The sequence below is a fragment of the Ursus americanus genome, chromosome 8 (assembly GCF_024610735.1).
Source record: "Ursus americanus isolate L20-20 chromosome 8, mUrsAme1.1.p, whole genome shotgun sequence".
NCBI lineage: Eukaryota > Metazoa > Chordata > Mammalia > Carnivora > Ursidae > Ursus > Ursus americanus.
Window position 1 is genome coordinate 72,794,071 of NC_142134.1, and position 10,930 is coordinate 72,805,000.

Below are 10,930 nucleotides of genomic sequence, written 5' to 3' on the forward strand. Positions count from 1 at the left end.
AGTTGAGGAAAAGTCGCACTGGAAGAAAGATGCCCTCGGACACTGAGGATCCTGGCTCTCAGGTCTTTGGATCAAGACTGAATTATAACATTGGCTTTGCAGGTTCTCCTGCTTGCAGGCAGTGGATTGTTGCATATCTCAATCTCCATCATCGCGGAGCCAATTCCCATAATAAATCTCTTATATATCTCCGTATTTACTATCGGTTCTGTCTCTGGAAAACGATTACAGGTGTACTGCTAACAGAACCTAACTCACTCTGGCCTGCCTTACTTGTAAGTACTCTCTTTAGAGGTAACTGGGTAAACAGGTAGGGGCAACACCCAGCTTCACTTCAACTTACTCAAGAAAACAGTTTTCAAATGTACCTGAAAACATGATAAGATGCTCAAAGGTGTATTTTCTAAAATCTCAGATGTCTGATCATTTCTAATTAAAATTTACTTAAAGTTTCAAATCAGAAAAACTTGCATTGCTTTATATATTCATAGACGTCTTGCTTTAAGCTTCAATTATTAAAGCTGTGTCCACGGTTGTAAGAATTATAATGTTTCGAATCGTAGAGCTTATTCAGAGACACCATGTTACTATTTGTATCTGAATATTATTACCATATTTCTGCCATTTGGTGTGTGATGCCCAGGTGCTAACATAATGCAGTTTTTCTTTCATCTCAGGTGAGTAGGGGAGAGCAGGCCCATACAGCCAAATATGGCGGTGGTGCTAGGGCCAGAATTCATGTCTCTGAACTGTGCTTCCTAACACCTGCCTAACTCCTTCCTTAAACCTGTTCTGATAATTTTCTGGAACAAAGCAAGTGGCCATCTATTTATTAAATGGTTGCCTGTCCAACAAGCTCCATTTATCATTGTGGTAAGCACATTTTGTCATTCTGCTGGATCTGAGCACTATGTGGGATGCTGGGGAAACAGCCATCGTCACTTCCCACGTGGGTCTCAGTAGTGGTGCAGACACGGGCCATGGTGTGTCCACTGAGCTAAGACAAACTTGTGAGGACAAGAAGAGGGGAAAATGGCAGATCCCAGCTTGAGTGGATGTGGGGTGGGGAGGAAGCTAATAGATGGGAGACTTCCTGGAGGAGGTAACCATGGAACCAGATCTTGAAAACCTCCATCATCTCGTGACCTCAGGATCCAGTTCGAGCTCCAACCTCACTGTCTGCCCTGCCCAGTTTCATCCTCTGCACCCTAGAGAAGCACAAAGTAGGCTGTTTTGAACTCTTCGCTCACTCCCCCCTTCCCTGAAATCCCATCTCACTTCTTTTCTTTTGGTTAAGTCCTACGTGTACTTCAGACCTAATCTCGGTTTTGATCTCTTCCATTCCTTCAATCATTAGATTGGGCTGCATACCTTGCTCTGCACTCTTGTGGCCCATTACATATATCTCATTGACCCTGGTATGGAAATTACCAGTCCGTTCCTAGAACTGTCCATAAACACCTTGTCTTCTATCTGTCTATCTGTCTATCTATCTGTCTATCTATCTGTCTATCTATCTGTCTATCTATCTATCTATCTATCTATCTATCTATCATCAACACACAATGTTACTTGAGTTTCAGGTGTACAACGCAGTGAAATGTAGCTAGCATTTGTCACCGTCTAACACTATTACGATATCATTGACTATATTCCTTATGCTGTACCTTTCAGAACTGTGACTCACACTTTCTGTAACTGGAAGCCTGTATCTCCCACCCTCTTTCACCCATTTTGCACAACCCCCACCTCTCGTCCCCTCTGGCAACCACCAGTTTGTTCTCTTTATTTATAGGTCTGATTCTGCTTTTTGTTTATTCATTTGTTTCTTTAGATTCCACATATGAGTAAAGTCATATGGTATTTGTCCTTCTCACTCTGATTTATTTCACTTAGCACAATACCCTCTGGGACCATCCATAACACCTGTCAGAATGGCTAAAATAGAAAAGGCAAGAAATCACAACTGTTGGTGAGGTTATGGGGAAAGGGGAACCCTCACACACTGTCGGTGGGGATGCAAGCTGGTGCAGCCACTGTGGATAAAATTATGGAGGTTCCTCAGAAAATCAAAAGTAGAAATACCATATGATCCAATAATTCCGGTACTGAGTATTTACCTAAAGAAAGGGAAAATACTAATTCAAAAAGGTAATATGCACCCCTATGTTTATCACAGCATTATTTATAATAGCCAAGATACGGAAGCAGCCCAAATGTCTATCAATAGATGACAAGTGGTTAAGGAAGACATGGTGTATGGAAATACTTGTCTTATTCATCTTCTCGTGCCCCTATCTACTTATCTGTCTACCTTAGTAACCACTACTAAGTGCTTGATAAACGCTTTCAAATCAAACTGCAGTGTAACTTTACGTCACAGCTCTCCTAAAAATACTGTGAGCTTGAACAGCGTGGCCCGGAGTGAACTTTAACTTTACTCCAGAAGTGGTTGGAGAGCCCTGCTTTGTTAACCCCTGAGTAGAGTGTCCCGCACGGCTGTTGTTTCCGGGCGTGGACTGCAATATGTCACCTTAACAGCTTTTGCTGATGTGGCCACTGCTTCAAAGTGTTGCATGCTGTCACTGACGTGCCAAGTGGTGCGTCCCTTCCTTCCACACCTTCAGATAACATGTTCTTTTCCCTGTTCTGTCTTGTGAAACACTGAAGAGATGGAAGGGTTCAGGCAGATCGAGGGCTGCTGTAGGATCTGAAGCAGTTCAGTAAGAAGCAGTTTAAGCAGCTGTTCTTTTGCAAGCGCAAGCTGAACAGTAATCGACTGTGTGGTATTGACGTGAGGACAGACATACAGATCAATGGTCAGAATGAGAGTCCGACTCTGAGAAACAAACTGAGGGCCTCAGAGGGAAGGGGGGTCGGGGAATGGCATAGGCTGGAGATGGGTAGTAAGGAGGGCACGTATTGCATGGTGCACTGGGTGTTATACGCAACTGATGAATCATCAAAACTTGCATCAGAAACCAGGGATGTACTGTATGGTGACTAATATAATGTAATAAAAAAACATTAAAAAAAAAGGAAAAAAAAAAGAATGAGAGTCTGAAAATAGACCCTTTATTTTTGGTAAAGATGCCAAGGTAATTCCATTGGAAAAGACAGTCCAACAAATAATACTGGGCTACCTGGATGTCTGTATGAAAACAATTAACCATGAACATCCCTACATAATTTTAACTTAAATTGATCACATCCTAAATGTAAAAACTAAAACTATTACACCCTGGAAGACAGCATGAGAAAAGCCTTTGTGATGTGCACTGGATAAGGCAAAGATCCCTTGACCAGAACACCAAATACAGAAACTCTAAGGAAAATAAAGAGTTAAACCAGGTTTCGTTAAGATTAAAAATAGTTGCTCTTTGCAGGACATAGTTAAGAACACAAGAAGGCGAGCCATAGCCTGGGAAGAAATAGTTTCCTCAACGTATGTTCAACAAAGGGCTTATATTCATGTGAAGAACACTCATCACTCAACAGTAAGACAACTCAGGTTTAAACAAACAAACAACACCCCCCCCCCAAAAAAAAACTATACACAAGAACTTGAACAGACATTTCACAAAAGAAGAATTTGGAATGGCCAATAAGTACATGAAAAGATGTTCAGTATCACCAGTGATCAACAAAACACAAATTAAAACCACAGTGAGAGGGACACCTGGGTGGCTCAGTTGGTGAAGCTTCACACTCTTGGTCTTGGTTCGGGTCATGGTCTTGTGGGTCTTGAGATCAAGCCCTGCATGGGGCTTCTAGCTTGGCAGGGAGTCTGCTTGAGGTTCTCTCTCTCTGCCCCTCCCCATGCACACATTCTCTCACTTTCTCTCTCTCTCTCTGTGTCAAATAAATAAATAAATCTTAAAAAAAAAACCCAAAAATAAAAAGCCATAATGACATAGATACTACCTCACGTCCACTAGAATAACCAGTAAAATGATAACAATGCAAAGGTTGGGGAGAGTGTAGAGCAGCTGGGACTCTCTCTCACATTGCTAGTGGAATGCAAAATAGTATAGGCACTTTGGAAAATAATATGGCAATACCTTATAAAGTTACCTACGTTTATTATATGACTGAAGAATTTCACTGTTGCATAGGTATCTATGTGAGAGAAATGAAAAATATATATTCACACGAAAATGTGTGGACATTGTTCATAATAGCCAAAAGTTGGAAGAGACCCAAATGTCCCTCACCCGATGAGTGGGTAAACAAATTATGTACCATGGGGTACTAATCTGCAGTAAAAGGAGAATGACATATGCAGCAACATGGATCAATCCCAAAACATAATTCTAAGTGAAAGAGTCAAGTGTAGGCTATTAGGCACTGCATGATTCCAATTACATGAAATTCTAGCAAAGGCAAAACTATAGTCAGAGAACATAGAGCCGTGGTTGCTGGAGGCCAGAGGTATGGCAGAGTGGGAGGACAAGTCTGACAGACATAAAGGAACGTTTTAGAGCAAGGGAGCTGTTCTGTATTCTGATTGTAATGGTCATTATGATTATATACAATTATCAAAATTCATCGAGCTATACTTCTGAAACTTGTGGATTGTATAATACCTTTATAAAAAAAGAGAAAAGAGAAAATGATACAAACTAATGCTTACTGGGAAAATTATCACTTAGGGGAAGAGATAAAATATTAATGTGCAAAACACCAGGTGGGAAGGGAAAGTATAGGCAGTCTTGTAACCAAATGTAGCAGTGTGATCCCGGATGTTCTACCTTCCTGGGCTTCTTGCAAACCAAATCTGACAGCAGCATGGCTGTTGCATGACCTCTTGTCTGGAGAAGGAGAGGACATGTGTGTGTCTCAAGACCAGAATGTAGTGAATGGCTTTGTCATCTGGTAGAGAAGGTGAAAAATATTGACACTACCGAGATTACTACTAACCAATTGTTTACTTGTTTGGAGCATACGTTTTACAGAGATTGCTTATCAGGAGATAGCATTTAGCTGAACTCCCTTGTATATAAATACATATTTCTTTAAAGATTGAGGTCAAGAAAAGACATACATAGGACCAGGAGGATTTAGTCTTTGGGGATGTGCTGTGCCTGAAATTTCTCAAGTACACCAGTAATTAATGAGCTTCTCAATACATTTGTTGAATGGCTCCTACCACTGGTTAAATCAAACATTTCACATGACTGACAACAATAATAAAAGGACTAAAGGAGATATTTTAATCCTTGAAATCCATGACCGTAGGTAATTCTCAGTGGCAAGTACATTTGAATGGACCAGGCATTGGTACTGGGTGCTGGTTATGAGATAGTGAAAATACATGTGTAGAACAGGGATTGGTGCACTATTTTTGTGAAGGGCTAGTGTGTGGCCACATGGTCTCTGTTGCAACTATTCAACTCTACTGTTGTGGTATGACAGCCATAGACAATACATGGCTATAATCCAGCAAAACTTTATTTGTGAAAACAGACAGTGGGCTGGTTTTGGACCATCAGCTGCAGCTTGCTCATACTTGGTCTTGAGGGGTGATAAGCATTACATGCATATATATATATATATGTCTTAGGCATACCATCATATATTGTAATAAGTGCCATGAGAGTAAAGACAAGGTCACTATGCTAGAGAAAAATGAGGTACAAGGAAATTAGGAAATTCCCGACTGGATGGAAGGGGGCCAACAAAATAGCATACGGTACAATATATCCTCTTGACCCCCAATTGTCAGTAAAGTCGACACTATTAAGAAATGCTTCTGCTAAGGGGATTTCTCATGGGAACCAGTGGCTGAGCTCGATAGTGCACCCCAGTTGACACGTAGTCAACTTTGAAACGGCACCAATGGAGCAAACAGCAAAGAGGCCCCCAGCTGACACTGGGGTTCCATACATGTTTACCTGTGTTTAGGAGAAAGGTCTAGAAACGTACACACCAAATGTTAGCAATTACCTCTGAGGAATGATTGTTAGGTAGGCAGGCAGTAAAAGGGGATCACTTTATTAGAGAGACCGCTTCCATGTTGTAATCTTTTACAACAAACATGTATTATTTCTAAAAACTAAAAAAACTAAAAAAAAAAAAAAAAAAAAAAAAAAGCATGACAAAAATTGTCTTTTCAAGGCATTTTCGGATGGATTTCCCAGCACTGAGGACAGTACAAACTCTATGGTAAGGACTCAAGACCCCTCTAGAGAGACCTGAAATCATTTTAGTTAGCTCACAATGACATCTCACTGCACCGGATGTGTGCATGCCCACAAGACTTCAGATGCCTAAGGATCAAAATATAAAAGTAAAATATCAAGGTTTTGGAAGACCGTGTACAAGAATATCAACCTGATCTTAGGGTAAGGGCACAGTTAAAATGGTGACCACATCAGACTACATCGATATTAAGGACATCTATTCATTAAAGAGTCAAAAGGCCAACTGTGGAAATAAGAAGCTATATTCAAGACATATCACTAACAAAGGCTCATGTCTGGAATTATGTTCCCAAAAATCAGTAAGAAAAAAAAAACAATAGAAAAATAGGTGAGAAACTTAAGAGCGCTTCCAAAAAGAGGAAATCCAAATGACCAATAAACACTTAAGTAGTAAATGTGCTCAACCCTATCAGTAATCCAGGAAGTGAAAACCACCCCAAGAGAAGCAATAAAATAAAAATCTGGACTAGGATGTGGAAAGTCAGAGCTTATGCAAATTGCTAGTGAGTGTATAAACTGGTATAACCACTTTAGAAAACAGCACTATTTAGTATGGGGAAGCTTGTGTACACTATGACCCAAGCAGTTCACTCCTGGGTAATATTCTCTTGAAATTGGGGCACCCGTACACAAGGAAATATTGAGATGTTTACAGTAGTATCTTTCACAATAGCCCAAACCTGAAAATTATCTAAATGCCCATCGACAATGTTCTGTATCTGTACCATAAGATACTGCCTGACAGTGGGGGTGCCTGGGTGGCTTCGTCAGTTGAGCCTCTCTGACTCAATTTCAGCTCAGGTTATGATCTCAGGGTCATGAGACGGAGCCCCGCATTGGGCTCTGTGCTGGGTGTGGAGCCTGCTTAAGGTTCTCTCTCTCCCCCCTCCTTCTAACTCACCCCTCCCTCTCTAAAAAATAAAATAAAAAGATACTATCTGACAGTGAAAATGAATGGCAGCTACAGGCAACACAAGTGTATTTTATGCAAAATAATGTAGAGCAAAAGCAGACACATAAATATATAGTTTTGATTCCCTAAAAGACTTTAAAAACTATACTGTTTTGGAATTCATGCTTGGGTGGTAAAACTAAACAGAGATGTGAAAGCTTGGAAAGAGTTCGCTTCGGAGAGGATGGGAAGGATGGTTGCCTGAGAAGACACAAGTTTTCTGGATACTGTCAATTTTCTTTCTCTTAACTTTTTCTTTCATTGTAGTAAAATATACATAGCACAGCATGTACCATCTTAACCATTTTTAAGTGTACAATTCAGCCGCATTAAGCACATCCGCTCTGCTGTGCAACCATCACCATTATCCATCTGTAGAACTTTTTTCATCGTCCCCAACTGACCCTTTGTACTCAGTAAGCAGTTAACTCCCACTTCCGTCTGTCCCCAGCCCCTGGCGATCACCATTCATTCTACTTCTGTCTCTATGAATTTGACTACTCTGGGTACCTCATCTGATGAAATCATAAAGTCTTTGTCCTTTGCGACCGGTTTTTTAACTTAGCATAATACTGCCTTCAAGATTCATCCATGTTGTAGCACATTTAAGAAGTTCCTGCCTTTTCGGGCTGAATGATAGTCCATTGTATGTATCTACCACATTTTGTTTACCTATCCATCCATCAATGGACACTTGGGCTTTTTTCCACTCTTTTGCTATTGTGAATAATGCTGCAATGAACATGAGTGTACAAATACCTGTACAGTCCCTGCTTTCACTGATTTTCTATTTTCTTGATAAGAGTTTTAAAATTATCCATAGTGCCAATTCATGCTTAATTCATTTTCTACGTGTGCATTATACATTTCATAAGAAGATTTTTTAAAAAAATCCTATAGATCTGGAATTCAGTTACTATGGAAACTCACTTTCCGATTCTGTTTTTGCCTTTCTTCCTGTGATCCTCTCTCTCTTGTCCTTTCTATGAAGCAAGCAGTGCTTTCTTGCCCATTTAAAAATAAACCTTTTAGTGAGGTATGAAACCTACAGAAAATTGTGCAAGTAATAAACAACAATGTGACAAATTATTCACAAAATGAACAGTTTGAGTGTATGTGTTCGGTACATGAAGGGTGTGTGTCTGGAAACAAAATAATGCACATTTCAGGAGGTCAATAAGTCTTTTATCTATCTATCTATCATCTATCTATAATCTATCTATCTATCTATCTATCTATCTATCTATCTATCTATCTATCTATCTATATCATCTATCTATCTATCTATGTCAACAAAGCTTATTTAAATTGAAAAAGGAGTAGCTTCTTAGATCTAAGGAGGTAAATAACATGATATTGTAAAGTGTTAACAACTGGAGTTTAAAGTGTTTGCCTCTCAGGACTGAGTATTGGGGGTGAACAAGTATTGGGGGCAATATGTTATCCTTTTCATGATTTATGTATTTGACTTTTAAAAATATATATGTATTACATATTGTAATTTGAGAAATAATTTCCTATTTACAATAAATTAATCAACATCTACAATCTATCCTCTTCCACTCCAAACACGACCTTTGTCATCATTTCAAATGTTCATCTAGGGTTTTCTCTGTTTTGCTTAAATTACCTTGACTTTTAGTATTATCTTGATATCATGTTTTAAATCATGTCTCTACTATTTGGACTTATTTACAAATTGTGGTAAGCTTTTTGGCCACATTTTATTTCCCAGCTATATATTAGACTGGTGCCTTTACCCACAACAGCATCTAGTATCCCATGTTGCAATTCTGACACCAATTATATGTTTTTCCCAACAAACCACCAAGCAATTCTCTGACTCCTGAAGGATGTCCTACAGTTCAACCCAAGTCAAACACTATCTGCTTGGAGATAGCATCAGATGCCACAGATTAAGGATTCGGTGCTACAGGACTGCACCCTCGTCCCATTTCAGACAACAAAGTCCAGGCTGTCACCTGTGCTTCTGGCTGACTGGCTACAGGTAGATTGGAGGTCCAACAACCTCCTCTTTGGGTCTGACTAATTACGGGTTTATTACAAAAGGTTATAACCTAGTTACAGCCAGATGGAAGAGATGCTTAGGGCAAGATATGGGGAAAGGGTGTGGAGCTGCCATTCCCTCTCTGAACTACTGTCCCCAAATTAGCACATGGTCACCAACCTGGCAGTTCCCCGAACCCTGTCTTTTTGGGGTTTTATGGAAGTTTCATGATTTGGAGTGATGGATTAAATCACTGGCCATTGGTGATCGATTCAATCTCCAACCTCAGGCTCCTTCCAGGAGGTGGGTGAACAGGTGGAACTGAAAGTTCTACCCTTCAATCACATGGCTGGTTCCCAACCCTTGGGTGCTTTCCAAAAGTCACCTCCTTAACTAACTCAGGTGTGACTGAAAGGGGTTTGTTACGAAAATCTAGACCTCATTTTATCACTCTTAACACCTAGGAAATTCCAACGATTTTAGGAGATCTGTGCCAGAAACAGAACAAAGACCAAATATATATTATAAATCACAGTATCACATATTTTCCTGTTGCTGGGATATTTTGCTCTTATTCATTCTTTTTGGTGGAAGAGATCTTCAAGTAATTTTCTGAGAAATGGTTTGTGAGTGCTCAGTTATGAATTTTTAATTCTTTGCTCATACAAAAATTCCAAATGCTAACTCCTATGAGAAATTCTTAAGTAAAATCATTTCAAAGACATGAAATCACTTCATCAGTCTTTCCCTTTGCCCTCAATACATATTTACTCTGGTCTATATTATATTGAGTTTGAATTAACCTGATTTTTCACCTACAGGGCTATAAAATGGCCTGGCAACCAAGGATCCAGCATTGTTAGTGTCCAACATTTGTTAAGTATTCAAAATTTATTCTTTTCTTAAATAACAAGGGGATGAGGGGCACAGGAAGATAAATAATCTTCAGGTCAGCAGCTGGGGAGTGAAGACAATGAGAAATTCCTGGCTAAGTCTTAAAAAAGGCCAGAATGCAGAAGAGGCTCTCATTTTTGTTATGGAAGATTTATTGGGCAAAAAGGAAGATTCCAGCATATGCCAAGATGCGGGTGTGCAGGCATGCATGATTTGCTTGGAGGACATGGGTGACAGTGACAGGCTCTGAGGTGCTAATATCAAGATTAGCCCGTTTAAGGAGTTTCTGTGATGTCTCGTAGAGTATGAGGAGATACTAAGTTTTTCCCTCTCTGGAATACCTATGTTCACAAAGGTAAAGCAAAAAAATTGACTACGATCAGTGATTTTTAAAGTATTTTCTAAAAAAGCAATGACCCCCCGCCCCATGCCCGCACACCAGTTTGAGTTCTAGCTTTGTTAAAGTTAAAAGAAGAGCTGTTTTAGCCATCAGTAGGATGAAGAACTTACCCTATACCTATTCTTCTTTTTTGTCAATAATGTGGCCATTGAAGAACTGATGGGCTGTGCTGAAAAAAGTAGAAAAATGACAAGTGACTTCCAGCCAGACTAAAGAAGCATCCTGGAAACTGAGCACTTACAGCAAAATGATCAACAGGGTTTCATTTTTTGAATGCAGCATCAGTTTAAATATGGTGTAACACTGATGATCTGGGATGACTGCAACACCACGCTAGAATTTCTAGAGAATATATGTGCGGGCTAAGGGTGAGGTGGGGAGGAGAACTGATGCCAGGGGTGCCTGGGGTCAAAATCCTGAGAAATACTGGGCTACTGGTCTCCAAGATTCCCTCCCAGTCCTGACACTGAGCT